The sequence below is a fragment of the Lissotriton helveticus genome, chromosome 5_1, assembly GCF_964261635.1.
Source record: "Lissotriton helveticus chromosome 5_1, aLisHel1.1, whole genome shotgun sequence".
Classification (NCBI taxonomy): Eukaryota; Metazoa; Chordata; class Amphibia; order Caudata; family Salamandridae; genus Lissotriton; species Lissotriton helveticus.
Window position 1 is genome coordinate 7160384 of NC_136065.1, and position 15984 is coordinate 7176367.

Below are 15984 nucleotides of genomic sequence, written 5' to 3' on the forward strand. Positions count from 1 at the left end.
AAAGTGAATTAATTCTGAGTGCTACAGCTGCGACAGGCACCGGGGAGGAGGGCGGGTGATATAAATGTCAGCAGCCCTACATGCCAAGAACAGATGCATACTGGTAAGTAGCATATTCCGTTCGAGGCATGTGGGCTGCTGAATTTATATATATGCATAGAATAAATAGTAGTACCCTCCTTAGCGGCGGTTGCCTGTGCCAGCTGCAGCAGTCTGAAAGAGAGTTCTGAGAACAGCCTGACCTACAGCAGCTTGCTGTTTTGAGTGCACATCCACGCAGTAGTGTTTGGTGAATGTGTGTATGGTGGTCCATGTGGCTGCTCTACATATGTCCTCTAGAGGAATGTTACCTAGGAAAGCCATGGATGCCCCCAACTTGCGTGTGGAATGCGCTCTTGGGGGAATTGTTAACGTGCGTTTAGCCTTTAGATAACAGATTTGGATGCACTTAACAATCCATCTGGCTATACCTGATTTAGAGATTGGGTTGCCCTTGTGTTGTGGAGAGAAGGCAACGAACAGTTGTTTAGTTTTCCTGAAATCTTTAGTCCTGTTGATGTAATACAGGAGAGCTCGTTTAACATCTAGTGTGTGTAGTGCTCTGTCAGCTACTGAATCAGGATTTGGGAAGAATACAGGTAGTTCAATAGTTCGGTTATTGTGGAACTGTGACACTACCTTGGGCACAAATTTAGGGTTGGTGCGCAGCACAACCCTATTAGCATGAATCTGAATGAAAGGCTCCTGAATAGTACGGGCTTGCAGCTCGCTTACTCGTCGTAGCGACGTAATTGCCACCAGAAAAGCCACCTTCCATGTGAGAAATTGTATCTCTCAAGAGTGAAGAGGTTCAAATGGTGGGCCCATGAGCCTGGTGAGGACTATGTTGAGGTTCCAGACAGGCGAAGGCGGGTGTCTTGGAGGAATGACCCTTTTCAGTCCCTCCATAAAAGCTTTAATGACTGGCACCCTGAAAAGGGATAGGTGCTGTCTGTTTTGAAGATAAGCCGCCATTGCAGCTAAATGTATCCTGATGGAACTATACGCTAAATTACACTTGTATAGGTGCAGCAAGTAACCGATGATGTTTTGTGTGGAAGCATCAAGCGGGTTTATGTTATTATTGGAGCAATAGATAACAAAACGCTTCCATTTTGCCGCGTAGCAGGCCCTTGTGGTAGGTCGCCTAGCCTCCTTTATGATGTCCATGCAGTCAGGAGGCAGGTTCAGGTAGCCAAACTCTATGACCTCAGGAGCCATATTGCAAGGCTCAACTGCTGCGGATCTGGGTTCTGAATGTCTCCATGGCTCTCCGTGAGGAGACTGGGAGTGAGTCTCAGGCGTTGGTGTGGAACTACGGAAAGTTCTAGGAACGTGGTGTACCACGCCTGCCGTGCCCACATTGGAGCAACCAGGATGAGCGTCATGGAGTGTTGCCTCAGTTTGTGTGCCACCAGCGGTATGAGTGGTGCTGGAGGAAAGGCGCACGCAAATCTGTTCGACCAGTTCATCCATATCGCATTGCCCTGAGACTGCGGGTGTGGGAACCTGGCGGCGAAGGTGCAGCATTTTGCGTTTTCGTGAGTGGCGAATAGGTCGATCTCTGGATGACCCCACTGCTGGAAATATGGTTGGAGCACTGAGGGATGTATCTCCCACTCGTGCATCTAATGGCTATGTCTGCTGAGCAGGTCCGCTATCTGGTTGTCCCTGCCTGGGAGGTGTTCCGCCATGAGAAACATGTTTCTCTGAATGGCCCACTTCCACATGTACTGTGCTAGGTGTCACAATTGTGGAGAGTATGTCCCCCCCTGCTTCTGGATGTAATACATCGCAGTCATGTTGTCCGTCTGGATCAGCACGACTTTGTTGCAGCGATGCAACTTGAATGCCTTCATTGCCATGAAGATCGCCATCAGTTCCAGTAGGTTGATGTGCATTTTCTGCTGTTGCGGTGACCATAGTCCCTGCACTGAATAATGGAGGACATGCGCTCCCCAGCCCTGGAGAGATGCGTCCGTTGTCAGCACTATCTGTGGTACAGGCTCTAGGAACGGTCGTCCCCTGCAAAGGTTTTGTGTGTTCCACCAATGCAGAGAGTTGTATGCACGACCGGTCACCAACACTAGGTCTTTCAGCTGTCCTTGAGCCTGGTTCCACTGGCGTGCCAAGCATTCCTGAAGCGGACGCATGTGTAGCCTCGCGTGCGGGACTATAAAGATGGAAGAGGTCATCATGCCTATTAGTTGCATGAACATCTGCGCTGGGAGTGAGTGTTGTGGCTTGAATTTACGAATCAACAAGTGCATGCTGTTGACCCTCGCTGAGTTTGGCTGCGCCGTGGCAGCGAGCGTGTTTATTTCCGCGCCTAGGTACTGTTGTACATGTGCGGGCTGAAGGTAGGACTTTTGGTAATTGAGCGAAAATCCTAGACTGTGCAGGAGGTGGATTGTGCGTGACATGTGGTCGGCACACTGCTGGGCTGACTTTGCTTGTACCAGCCAGTCGTCTAGATACGGGTAGACATGGATGTGTTGTCTCCGAAGATGCGCTGTGGAAAATTAGTGCGTTTTGGTGAACATTATCTGCGCCATCTTGCCTCTTCCCCGATGCCACACTTTTGTCGTGCGCGCCCGCCATTTTAAGATGCCCCGATCAGAACAAACCCTTTTGCATGCCGCTGGCCCCTGACATAGCCCTTTGCCTTCGCTAAGCCCGCACGCTGACCACCCCCTGCTTGCACCTGCCTTGAGTCATAAACCCCTCTTCGGCGCTGCTCTGCCCCAGGCTCTCATCCTGTTCCCAGCGCGACGCCTCCCTGCTTTCCTTTCATGATCTCCGGCCCTTAGATGCAAACCCCCTTTTTCCCTGTGTGCCCGTTTTGTCTTCCCCGTTCCCAGGCCGACACCCAGCTCTGCCGATACCATTCCTTGCCCCTCCCCGTACAATAGGAAGCCTCCCCCATCAAAGGATCCCCGGGTTGATCAAAGCCCCCCACTCCATGAGATCCGATCAAACCCCCCACATTCCGTGAATCGGCGGAATATCCAGCTGCGTGATACTCATCACCTGTTATGACTAGGGTGGGGATTTCAACTGTAAATGTGTGTGGGAACGGGCCCCAAAGGGGGGATTCCGGGTATGTCTTCCGTATATCAAAGCTTTGTCACATGTATGTAAACTGTAATAAAAACCATAAACACTGTATATAAGGGGCCAGGCCTCAAACGTAAGTTAGAGCACCTCAGAACGATACCTTCTGTCCGTTTCGTTGTGTTCTCCTCCGGAGAGAATAAAAAAACCTTGTTTCCTGTTTTCCAGTCTCCAGCGCCTGCCTCTTCATTGATTTAAATAACTAGGGGGTCACAGAGGCAATACCGCCGGGCAAATATCGATTGTCCCCGACCCGAATGAACTTTTTACAATTGGCGTCCCAAGCGTGGGGCCCATCAGCGACTCGTGGATCCAGTGGGAGAGGTCCCGACGACAGAGTGAACGACTGCAACGATCGGGAGAGCTCTTGCCCAATAGACCCTCGTCTGGCAGCCGATCATCCGAACTTCACTAGTTCCGAACAGACCTCTCTCGAGTGATCTACGGTCCTGACTGGGAACCATCAGGAGTGCCGTGAGAAATACGAGAAAAAGAGGACGATCGGGCGCTGGATTCGGAAGACAAGAAACTGTCCACATGGTCCGGGTAAGGTCGTGTTGCCACGACAAGTTGCGAAAGAATTTGTTTTGATTGCTTGATTGTTCAAAAATACTAGTATTGCCTTGTTTATTTTTATTTAGAGATTCACTGTCTGCAAACGGAGAAACAACAGGCTCCCTCTCCCTTTGCAAGCAGTGGAGGATAAGTAGGGTAGCAGCCGTGCTTGTTCTTTTTCTCCCCCACTCAATAATTGCTTGAAACTGAACTGTTGTTCGCAAACTATTGTTTCCTGGAGATTCCCTGTCTGCAAGTAGGGAAGAGACCACCCTTTTTGCAGATAGTGAAAAGGGTAGGTGACGCAGATCTTTGCGGACCTACTCATTCTCCCCATTGTTATTTTGTTGGTCTTTTGGTTTTTTGGATCCATGAGGTATTCACTACCTGCAAACAACGTAGAATAGAAATATTCTGTCTAGTCTTTGCACCTAGTGATAAGATAGGCAGTGCTGACTTTTTAGTCCCTCGTTACGAGCCGTCATGTCTGTCTTCTCCCCATTGATAAATAGCCTGTTTTGCCCGGACCGGGTGTTAGAGGTGGACCATATAGCTCCACTGGAAGGCACCCCTAATAAGGACATGTTCATAAACTATGGGTTAGTCACCATAGCTTATAATAAATTATGGCACAGGTATACCGAAGATAGCCAAGACAAACAGTGGCCACTGGCAGGATCCTTTGACCTTGATAAAATAGAAACGTTAGAAATAGCCCTTCGAAATAATAAGACGACGCCAATTATGCTCGACAGTCTCGGTATGTGGCGCAGAGAGGCTACGAAACGACAGAGAAAAGACGAGGATAAACCAAGTAGGGAAATATACCGACAGGACAACCCCAGGACACCGCTACCCACAACTTATCCCCCGACACTACGCAAAGGACGACCAGACTTAGGGTCAGACCAATGCGCTTTTTGTAGGTATGTCGGACACTGGAAAGCCCAATGCCCGACTCTACTGAGCGTGAGTAAAGGCAAAGGGCCGACAAGAACGACAGACCGACAGTACGAGAAAAGGCGCGAGACAGAGAAGAACCCGACTTACATAGACAGACCAGACAGAACCACCACGTTTGATTATGCCCGATGGCACAGATTTCGCCAGGAAAATCTCAGCGGCACGATCAAGTTCTCCTAGGTCGGGCAATGTCAAGACGGGAACCCAGCCTCGTTTAAAATTCACAGACGGAAAGAGATAATTATGACCAATAACTGTTTTTATATTTGTCTTGGGTCTTTGTATGTCGTACTTGTACTGTCCCCCGTCTGAGTTTGTGTGTATGTAATGTGCGAATCTGCGTCATCCCCCTACACGTGTTTCCGTGTTACTCAACCTCTGTTAGCAGAAACCTAGCATAAAAACAACCTGAAAAGAAAGAAATGGTAAAGCAACATCCGTAGACCATTAATAAACTTGAACTTTTAATTTAACACAACAAACAAGGAATAATAACGATAAACTGTAGAAAATGAAAGTCAAACAGAACATTCGCCCCCCCCTTCTGGAACCTTCCAAAGTAGGGCAGGGTTACGGCTACGCCCAACCAACGGCAACCCATATAAGGCGAGCCCCGCCGCCAACTCTTGGTCAGGAAATCTTAACGTATGGGGGAGCCGGAGGAGAGGCAGGAGCCCGCAGCCTGGGCATTTGCAGGTAGTCCCGCCACATGTCTCCTTGGCCGGCCGCAACGGGCCTGGAAAGACTAAGGTAGTCCCGCCACATGTCCAGAGGAGAACGAGGCACCTCTTCCTTTTCTCTTCCGTCACAGCCGCAGCAGTCCTGGACGGCGGGATGTCCTGCACGTACCTCCACAACAATCTGTCCAAGTTGGGCTGGGAGGGAGAGGCGACGCGGACGAGCCTCTCCCACCTCCACCGGTAGGAGGTTTCCCAGCCCCCAGCCCGACGCCGAACACCCCCAGTCAGGCGATGGTGCCCATACTTCCACAGCACCGGACACACCATGGTGGCACCCCAGTACTTGCGCAGCACCGAACGTACAATGGTGGCACCCCAGTATTTGCGCAGCACCGAACGTACAATGGTGGCACTTGGGGAACACCGGATGTGGAGAGGCCTTCATGCGGGGCGATGAAAAGCAGCGGCATGGAGTGCACCGGGAGAAGGAGACGACGTGAACGAGTCTCCCTCGCCCCCAGGTGGGGGCATCACAGCTGCACCCCAGCTGAACGTCCCGCTCTCACAAAACAGGGACCTCTTCCTTTCACTCCGAAGGGTCTCTTCCATTCTTGCAAACTCGACGAGAGTGGCCCCTGTAGGGCCTCAAAATGGCGTCTGGATCCGCTGGAAGGCGGGCCCCGGCCACTAGAGTAACTTTGGCCAGCCATACAACTCGAACATTTGTCCCATGGAGCACGAGCCCCCATCTCCGACAGCATCTCCGCAGCCTTGAAGATCATACAAAGGTCCTCGGCGGAACCTTCGGCCTTTGCAGGTTTCCGGTAAGGAACGGCTGCCTCGATCGCCAACGAAACAAACATGACATTGCCACACCTTCTGTTAGCGTGAATTCTAGAACTGCCGAAAAGGACTCTGGTCCAAACTGCCAGTAATGGAAACATTTCCCCCTGATGCTGCTTCCGGACTGAGCCGGCCCCGCCCAAAATGGCGCTGGTATCAATCGGAACTTACGAACACCTCGTGGTGTTCCTTCGCACTAATATAAACTTGATGTTCTGAGATTTTATATGATCCTTTGTACACTTGGCTAGAAAAGACGAAGAGAACTCACTCGACGAATAGTGTGAAAAGATCCCAGTTACACATGTTGATTACGAATGTACAATGTATTATATTTTTATAACTGATGTAAACCTCATTTACGACGCACACGTACGGTATGCATATAGGAAATCTGATTACAACTGTTATGATTATGCTTCTAAATTATGAAAATATATGCCCCCGAACCCCCAGCCAATTAATAGACGTTTTAGTCTCTTACAAATGAAGAGTAAAACTTTCCGATGTTTTTATTGTTGCAAACGACACCCCCCACTGTACGCACTTTAGCCATTGCCACGACCGACCAAATACGACCACCCCCTCCTAATCCATATGCTGAAATGAATTTGCAAAATAAAGTCTTTGAAACTATGGACGGGTATTGCATGCTTTATTTTAAAACAATATGGGATGGGTAGGAAAGTTCTTTTTCTGTGCACCCTACTCTGCTCTCTCTTTAAGGTTAAAGGAAGATGGTTGCCCAGCCCTGGAGGACGGATCGGATCGACAACACGACACTCGGCCTTAAAAGTACGCGACTGACTCATGAACTCTCGCGTAGAGGAAGACCTTGACTTCCAAGGATGGGTAAAACGAATGGTGTAAATGAGGGAATGTAAAAGGAGGGTGAAATGAAATAATGTAAATATTGTAAAATACAACGTTCCAAAGTAGCAGGGACCCAAGAACCGAAGAACTTTAGAACGCCACGGCGTTGAAAGAGGTTTAAGGATCCCGATAGTGAGATATATCCTTTGACTAGATACCTCGCACTAGGCACCTCTGGTTTCCTTTTTATGTTTCCCCGCACACGCCCTACATGAACACACTACCCCCCCCCGACTCCGAAAACTATATCCCCGGGGACCCTGCCCCAAGGAGGAAAGACGAGTAAGAGGTAAGTAAAGGACTTATGAATCCATGTATTTGAATGCGCGCGAATGCTGTCTCCCCCACCCCCCCCCCTCTTTTCCTCCCTCTGCAGGTTACGTCAGAAATTACAGCCGAGGTGTGGCGAAGATCTGAGACCTTGCCATGTCTAAATACACGAAACGGACTAGCGCCGCAGGGTGGTGTCTAAGCACGCCTGCAAACTACTCACGTATCGAACAAACCCGAAAAATTAGCACAACCTGATAAAAAGTGACCACCCTTAAACCAGACCGGAAGAATGAACCCATGTCACGTATGATGCGAAACTGTGAGGGAATGTGTGTGTGTGTGTGACCGAGGCGTTGACCCAACTGGTCAAAGGACCGAGAATGCGAGAAAGTGCGACAAAATGGTACCTCCTTTTTTCTTCTTTCCTTTTCTCAAAGCACGTCCCCTCTACCCTGTCTAATGCTCAAACTGCATGATTACAAGATTCTAACGCGGACTCGTGAATACCCTTTACTGTGTAATGCACTAAATAGCCTTCCTTGAATGCACTGCCGCCCTCTCTGCTGCATGTGTACTATTTAGCCTGCCGTTGCACTCTCTCTCTCTCTCTATTTTTGCACTACCACTCTTCCGAGTGGTTAGCCCCGAAATTGGCAGATTGCCACCCCTAGCACACCACCTAATTGGCTTCAAATACCGTCAGTATTTGCACAAACGCTTGTCTTTAATACAATCACCCTGAGGCCGCGTCATTACCTCTCCTTTTCCGATAGAAGTCAATGAACCCAGGTTGGGCCGTAAGGGAAAGGACAGGTAAGACGACAGAGGTTCCCTAATCTGGCCCGAAATGAGGGAACTACATGTCAACGGCTCCTATAGTATAAAACAAGGACCTCAGAATACGCGACCCTCCCCTCCCCGAAACGTCGCAATACCCAAACCAGAAAAACGATCACCCCCCGTTACCTCCCCTGTCTATGTCCCTGGTTGTTTCCCATAAAACCCCTGTCCTTCCTAGTTAAGTAACCGGGCTGTAAAAGGTTACGTAGGACCCAGAATGATGTTTTACAAGGTTAACAGACTAGACCAAGGTAAAGAAATCATCAAAATGAACCCCGCAGTAGTTGAAAAACAGGATGCACCGATAGAAAGGAAATGTTTAGCCATGTTCGTCCCTCAGCAAAATATCTGTGTAGTACCATGTTGACGACTCACTGTACCCTTTTGTAAATGTGAAACTCTAGAGAACGGCATATCTTTGCCAGATTTGTCTCCCGAAGGTGGGTTACCATCAGATGAACTGTCATGCCTGTAATAAATGATTATGAAGGAAAGTCATAGTAAATCCACCAGGTCCGCCACCGGTCATTCATATGCCGGTTGTGAACATTAAATGTAACGGACTTTTTCATTCTTTACCTGGAGCTGGGAGAAAAATAGACTTTTTGATTATCTTCATCTGCAAATTTTCTAAAGACTGTCTTTTCAAACTTGTTTAAGGGTACTGCTGTTGGAGGAGAGAAGGACCGGATGTGGGAGCACGAGGCCCGACTGCCGACTAAGGGACACCTGCGACATTAGCCAAGGCGAGACCACGACTGAAAGGAGCTGCAGGACGAGGCACTGTTTTCGACAGCATGAAAAGAAAGGGTCGACCTGATGCCCCTGCTCGACGTCCAGTGCCTTTCGACAAGTCCCCGCTCTCTGAATTCCGTCGCACGCCCGCCCATTTGAAGTCTCTCGTTCCCCTAGTTTGTTCCCAATTTGGCCTTGCTCCATCCCCCTTTTTCCTCTGACCTACCCTATGGACTGTTTTGAACGCTCTTCTTCCATCGGAACTTTCTGACAATCACCTCAAAGGACACAGGGCGAAAAGGACCTTTCCGACCAGAAACGCGAGGAAAGGGTCGTGCCCTGCAACGCAGAACTTAGAACAGAGCTGGACTTGTAGCTCCACCGCCGGTGCTCAACAGCGCCAACGAAAGACCACAAAGAACAATGAGAACTCATAAAACTTCGAACATTCGACATCCTCAACCACCGTTTTGCTACGCCTCATTTCTCTCCCAGCCGCCATTGTATTGATCCTGCTCCAATAACCTGCCAGTTCACGTTATGATATGTACTTACTGCTCTCGCTGCAGAACCGTTTTTTGTATTGCATTCCTATGACTTTCCTGCTGAACAAGTTTATCAAAGTTTATCAAATAGGTGCACCTCCTAAAAACTAGAAACCTAAAAATGTATTATTTACAACTCTTTTCATCTAGGGTTCCTACCGTTTTCTTTCTCATACTCACCACAGTAGAACCGAATAGGAAATGAACCAGCAAGATGTCTTGAATATGTTAAAGGGAGGACTGTGGAAAATTAGTGCGTTTTGGTGAACATTATCTGCGCCATCTTGCCTCTTCCCCGATGCCACACTTTTGTCGTGCGCGCCCGCCATTTTAAGATGCCCCGATCAGAACAAACCCTTTTGCATGCCGCTGGCCCCTGACATAGCCCTTTGCCTTCGCTAAGCCCGCACGCTGACCACCCCCTGCTTGCACCTGCCTTGAGTCATAAACCCCTCTTCGGCGCTGCTCTGCCCCAGGCTCTCATCCTGTTCCCAGCGCGACGCCTCCCTGCTTTCCTTTCATGATCTCCGGCCCTTAGATGCAAACCCCCTTTTTCCCTGTGTGCCCGTTTTGTCTTCCCCGTTCCCAGGCCGACACCCAGCTCTGCCGATACCATTCCTTGCCCCTCCCCGTACAATAGGAAGCCTCCCCCATCAAAGGATCCCCGGGTTGATCAAAGCCCCCCACTCCATGAGATCCGATCAAACCCCCCACATTCCGTGAATCGGCGGAATATCCAGCTGCGTGATACTCATCACCTGTTATGACTAGGGTGGGGATTTCAACTGTAAATGTGTGTGGGAACGGGCCCCAAAGGGGGGATTCCGGGTATGTCTTCCGTATATCAAAGCTTTGTCACATGTATGTAAACTGTAATAAAAACCATAAACACTGTATATAAGGGGCCAGGCCTCAAACGTAAGTTAGAGCACCTCAGAACGATACCTTCTGTCCGTTTCGTTGTGTTCTCCTCCGGAGAGAATAAAAAAACCTTGTTTCCTGTTTTCCAGTCTCCAGCGCCTGCCTCTTCATTGATTTAAATAACTAGGGGGTCACAGAGGCAATACCGCCGGGCAAATATCGATTGTCCCCGACTCGATTGAACTTTTTACAGCGCGGCCACAGTCGCCAAGCACTTCGTGAACACTCTGGGGGCTGTAGTGACCCCGAAAGGCAAGACCTTGAACTGGTAATGCTGGTTGTTGATGGTGAACCTGAGATATTTCCTGTGACTGGGGTGAATGGGAATGTGGAAGTAGGCATCCTTCAGATCTAGGGTTGCTAGGAAATCTCCTTGACTGAGCAACAGGAGAACCTGCTGTAACGTTAGCATGTGAAAGTGTTCTGATAGGATGTATAGGTTTAGAGGTCTCAGGTCGAGAATGGGCCTGAGAGACCCGTCCTTTTTGGGGCCCAAGAAGTACAGTGAATACACCCCTTTTCCCTGTTGTTCCAAAGGCACGAGTTCTATGGCCCCTTTTTGCAGCATGCAGAGTACTTCTTGCTGCAATAAGTGCATGTGCTCGGCGGACATAGGACGGTGCCTTGGGGGTATGTTGGGTGGAGTGGAGGTTAGTTCTAGACAGTAACCGTGTTGTATAAGTTGTCTCACACACCTGTCCGTGGTAATGCTTTCTTAGACTGGCAGGAACTGTTGGAGTCTCCCCCCGACGGGTGTTACATGGGCGGGGGGCAGTGACAAGGCGTCACTGCTTGTTAGCGGCGGAGGATCTGGCATTATTATTTCCACGTCCTCTGCCCTTGGTGCTGTTTCCACGGTATCCACCCCTATTGTTCTTGTTATAGGTGGTTTGTGTGCCACCCTTGGTGTATTGGGTTTGTTGTGACGCTTGTCCTCTAGAAGCTCCCCTGTTACCGGAGCGACGAAAGGAACCACCCCTGAACTGCTGAGACGGCAGAGCTCCCATGGATTTCACAGTTTCAGTGTCCTTCTTAATCTTCTCAAGAGTGGTGTCTACCTCTGGACCGAACAGGAAGTCAGGATTTACTGGCTGATTGAGTAGGGTAGTTTGGATTTCAGCCTTAAAGCCAGAGATACGGAGCCAGGCATGCCTCCGGAGCATAACGCTAGTGTTTATGGGTCTTGCTGCTGTGTCGGCTGCGTCTAACGCGCACTTAATGGACGCGTTGGAGATCAACTTCCCCTCCTGTATAAGCATTTCTGCTCCCTCCTTATAAGTATCAGGCAGGTGTTGTATGAGCTGCTCTAACGTGTCATAGTGTGCCCTGTCATATCTTGCTAACAGGGCTTGGGTATTGGAGATCCTCCAAATATTAGCAGCTTGAGCTGCCACACGTTTCCCAGAGGCTTCTAAGATCTTTGATTCTTTGCCCGGAGGAGGAGCATCACCCGTCGTCTGAGAGTTCGCTCTTTTGCGAGCATTAGCCACCACTAAGGAGTCCAGCGGGGAGTTGGCCCTTGATGTAGGTAGGGTCCACGGACGCAGGCTGGTACTTTTTTTCAATTCTTGGGTTCACCACCCTTGCTGTAGTGGGCTCTTTAAAAATGTCACTGGCATGTTTGAGCACACCTTTCAGCATAGGCAGAGTTTTCATAGACCTTTCTGATGTGGAGAATGTATCAAAAAGAAAGTCTTCCTCCACGGGGTCAGCGTGCATATCCATGTCATGGTTAAGTGCCGCCCTCTCAATTAGTGCGTTGAAAGCAGCAGTATCTTCAGTAGGCGAAGTCTTGATAGCAAATGAAAGAGTATCAGGAGTGGCGGGTGGGTCAGGGTCCACAGAATCAGCCCAGGGCTGGGACTCATCTGGATCAGCATCAATGGAATAATTTAACTGGTCCTCATTGTCTCCTCCCTCCATATCCTCATTGACATTTGTGGGAGAGTAGGCATAGCCCTGATCATATGATGGCATGGGCTCAAAAAGAACAGGAGAGGTAGAAGAGTCCCTCTTTTTCTTCAGAGGTATTCTATAATGTTCCATAGGCGTTTCAGGCCTGATTTTACGCTGGTAAACAGTGAGTCGACCTGATTCGGAGTCGATGTAGAGTTTCGACTGGTTGTCGTGGGACGGTGGCTGGAATACAACGTCTTCCGACCGAGGCTGAGTGGTTGCGGCACCCGACGTCGACTTGGCAGAGTCGTCAGTCTGAGTTTGTTGAACAGTTTTAGGCCGCGCCGTCTGGGGTAGTCCAAACTTTATCGGCGCCGTAAGAATCGGCGACGGACCGACTGTTTTCGATGGAGGCGGTTTCTTCGACTCGACCGACTTCGGGAGTTCAGCGCGTTTGAGGCCGTGCGTCGATTCGAGCCGTTGTTGCTTCGAAGGAACGCCTTTGTGCAGCGACGCGGTAGGGTGTTTCGATCCGACTTTTGGCTTCGGGTCGAAGGCCTTGACCAACATCGGCTCCTTCAACTTCGGATCGATGGACCGCTGGGCCTCGAGTCCTTTGGAAGAGCCGCCATCTTTGGAGCCGGAAGTCGACGTCGACGGGAGCGTGACGCGCTTCACAGTAGACACAGGCGTAGTCGATCCGATCTTCGGCTCGATGCCCCCTTTCGACCCCGAGGGGTCGAGTGCACGCTTTGACTTGGAAGGTTCCGAAGTCTTTGAGCCGATGGTTGTTTTAACCAGTGTCGGTTTCCATTTTGTGTCCTTCGGTTTCGCTTTCGATATCTCCACTGAGTGGGGCCTATCGACTGATGGGTCTTTGGAAATGTTCTTAGTCGGGCCTGGAAGCGGGACTAGAGAACGGTGTTGAAGATCTTGGCTAAGGCCTTCCGGCGATGCCTCGACCTGAGCCGTGGAAGAGTCTTTATGGGACCCCGCAACTGCGGTTGGGCTTAGCTCTCTACCTGAGTCGTCGTTGACGGCTCCAGTAGGTTGTACGTCGTCCCCTACCTCGACGATGTCTTCATCATGGATGTACAGTTCTTCCTCGTCCTCGTTGTTGGTGGAGTCGGGCTCCGACATGGGATCCGAGTGCTCCGGATCCTCTTCTTGAACATTTTCTTCGTCGTCACCACCGAAGATGTTTTCCAGGTCTCGTGCCGAGTCTCGCGCCGACTGTCGTGCAGCGCGTCGAAGACGGAGAGTTTTCTTTGATCTGAATTTCGAACAGGCCATGCAGCTGGCCTCATCGTGGTCCGGTAAGAGACATTTGTTGCACACCGGGTGTACGTCGATGTGGGGATATTTCGAGTTGCAGACGGGGCAGCGCTTGAACGGACTCTGTTCCATCGTCGATGGGCCTGTTGCGACGTCGAGTTCAAAGAACTGGAAGGTAAAAGGCACCGAACGAAAGACAATACCGACGCCCCTAAGGCCTTTTGGCCTCGAAAAAAGCAACTAGTAGAATTTCCGAACATGAGTCAAGAAGTACATCCGAACCCAATGGCGGAAAAAAACAATCTGAGCATGGAGGGGATGCCCATGCGCACTGTAGTCCAGGGGAGGAGCCACCTATCTCGTGGTACTTCGAAGACTCTTCCAGGACAACAATGTGCAATCATCCGGACCCAACACTAGGTGGTGATCTATGCATAGATATAAATTCAGCAGCCCACATGCCTCGAACCCCAAGTTAACCCGGCACGACATCCCCTCTGGTGGGGGAAACCGAATGGCAGTGCATCCCCGGGCTGGTACCACCCCTCCCTTGAAAGGCGGTGGTGCTGGCTGGGCTCTCCCAGGCTCGAGTCCCGGCCCGGCCCGACCGGGTTCCGGGTGACCGGGAAGTGGCCCTTGTCATGCGGCAGGGCGGCCTGGAAGAGAAGGAGCCAAGGGCCTGTGAGGGGACCTTGGCTCCTCTCGGTGGGAAGCTTGTGGGATGGGGAGCCAACTGGCTCTTCCCTTCCGGTGCCTCCGACCCGGGCAAAGGTGGTGGTGGGTTAATCGCCAGCCCACCGGCATGGCTCGGGGCCGCCCGTCGGCGAACGGCTGACGTGCAGGTGGAGCGACCCGACCATTGTTGCCAGGTACCCGGTTTGACCTGGTCCCGTGTAGCCGGGCCGAAGGGTTTGAAGACTCGCGTGGTCCCTCTTGGTTACTCTGGGAGGGTCGTACTGGGAGCCCCCTTCCTTGCCCGCAGGTGGGTGGGTGGGGGGACTCCCGGGCTGAGCGCCTGGCAATGTTTTTTTCTCCCAATGGTGCAGTCTAACTCCCACAGGGGAAGCCTAGAACGGGACGCCCGGGCCGTCTCGCCGCACGGGCGGCAGACAGAAGGCATCGCCTTCCTCCCGCCTCTCCTGCACCCGCAGGTGGGCGTACGTTTTCGTAAAGTTGCCTGTGACTCTTGGCGGTGAATCACTCGGCTCGCACGTCGATGAAGAAGTCTAAGTGAAGAAATTCAATGAAGCGCGGGTAAACGGCGGGAGTAACTATGACTCTCTTAACCTATTCTCGGTTGTAGTGGCTTTTACCTCCTAGTGGTCCTGCCGGTAACTGCCTCTGAAGTGCTAGACTCTGCGTAGAGAAGCATATAGAGACAGGCCAAACAAGGTTCTATCATGGCAGCGAGCGTGATAGTGAGAAATGGCGAAGCAAACTAACCCAATTCCAGATGGGGTAGTTCCTGGAGAATAAAAACCCCGTTAAGATGGCGTAAGGAGGTGCTGTCTTTCCCAGAAATCATTAACCTCCTCACCGAATTTGACAACCCAGCACCCGCTTCCAACAATGCAACTAATAACTACAATTCAGATCACAATATAGGCCTTAGTTCACCACAACAGTAGACCTTAGCAAATCCATCGAATTTGTGGCCACCTCAGCCAAGAATTACATTGGTACAGCAAAATTCAAAAATCTTCCTGATGTGTCTGAGATCAGCAAAGATGTAATAACAAAGAAAAGTGATTACACAAAAAAAGTCACTTATTGGAAGTACCCAAACGAAAAATATAAATGTGACTTGTGTGGAGACATAATGGGAACTTTTAAAGAACTGAGAAAACATGTATCAAACAAGCACAAAGGCTTCTATCTCAAAACATACTGCTCAAAATGTGACAAAGAACCCAAATACCACAATATTGCATGCCATTATGCCAAATGCAAAGGAAGACCTCAAAAAGGAGAGCTGCCATTCCTGTGCAGCTTCTGTGACCTCAGATTTGGAACAAAGATTGGTGTTTCTCAACATGCTCGGCATGCACATCCAAGAGCGCAAAATGAGGCTAGTCTAGCAGCCAGGGGCGGTGGGTGACATTTGAAAAAAAAGAAGAACAATCGTGCATTTTCAAGCAAATTTGAGAAAGCAGGAAGGTTAATAGAGCAATTGTGAAAGTGCAGCTATTACATTAATAGATGGCATAACATAGGTAGCTGCTTATTCAGTATAACCACAGAGCTTCATACATTCCGTCCTATTATGCTGAGGTGCTAAATTCAGACTATAAGACTTTAAATAAATACCAGATTGAAATACCATGTTTTAACAGTGTGGCTCCCGCTCGCACCATGCACAGCTTGAGGCAATTAAATAAAGGCATGTCAGTCGCAATGATTTAGATTATCAGCTTTCACAAAGTGCTAAAACA

The 15984-nt window shown here is 50.1% G+C and overlaps 1 pseudogene across 1 annotated transcript in view; it reads left to right on the forward strand.

Moving 5' to 3' along the window:
- LOC144752354 (major histocompatibility complex class I-related protein 1-like) overlaps positions 1 to 15984 on the forward strand; it is a 1183291-nt pseudogene that overhangs the window by 229587 nt on the left and 937720 nt on the right. The window lies entirely within an intron of this gene.